This window comes from Magnolia sinica, chromosome 16, assembly GCF_029962835.1.
Source record: "Magnolia sinica isolate HGM2019 chromosome 16, MsV1, whole genome shotgun sequence".
Taxonomy (NCBI): Eukaryota; Viridiplantae; Streptophyta; class Magnoliopsida; order Magnoliales; family Magnoliaceae; genus Magnolia; species Magnolia sinica.
In genome coordinates this window covers 55,383,309-55,383,954 of record NC_080588.1, presented here as the reverse complement: position 1 = coordinate 55,383,954, position 646 = coordinate 55,383,309, and the positions used below count along the sequence as shown (strand labels likewise).

General features: G+C 38.9%; 1 non-coding gene across 1 annotated transcript; it reads right to left on the bottom strand.

Annotated features, from left to right (window-relative positions):
- Positions 1 to 244: 244 nt before the first annotated feature.
- Positions 245 to 351, bottom strand: LOC131229991 (small nucleolar RNA R71). The gene has a single exon (XR_009163722.1). It is a non-coding gene; the product is annotated as a small nucleolar RNA R71 (small nucleolar RNA).
- Positions 352 to 646: the final 295 nt, after the last annotated feature.

Sequence of the window (646 nt, the reverse complement as noted above, 5' to 3'; positions counted from 1 at the left end):
TCCTAAGTTCCATGGGCTTGAATCTGAAGAACCATACCTACATTTGAAAGAGTTTGATGAGATCAGAGCCACTTTATATTTTCAAAATGTGTCTGAGGACACAGTCAGGCTGAGACTCTTTCCTTTTTCCTTAAAGGAGAAGGCTAAGACGTGGTTACATTCATTACGTCCCAGATCCATTGGCACATGGAATGATATGCAAAGGGAATTTATATAAAAAAAATTTCCACATCATAAAACGATTACCCTTAGAAAAGCAATCATGAACTTCACCCAAAAGGAGGATGAAACATTTTACCAATGTTGGGAAAGGTTCAAGGATTTGGTCAGTTCATGCCCACAACACAGCTTTGAAACGTGGCGCATTACAAATTTTTTCTATGATGGACTGACATCTTCCATGCGCCAAATGGTCAAGACAATGTGTAATGGAGAATTCATTAATAAAAATGTTGACGAGGTATGGGATTACCTCGATAGTCTTGCTGAAAAAACACAATCATGGGACTATTACCCAAAGTCGAACACCACGTCTAGGCCGACTCAATTAAAGGAGAAAGGTGGATTGTATCTCTTGAAAGAAGAGGATAATCTCAAGTGTAAAGTGACTATGCTCATAAGGAAAGTTGAGGTCATGGAAGGAAAG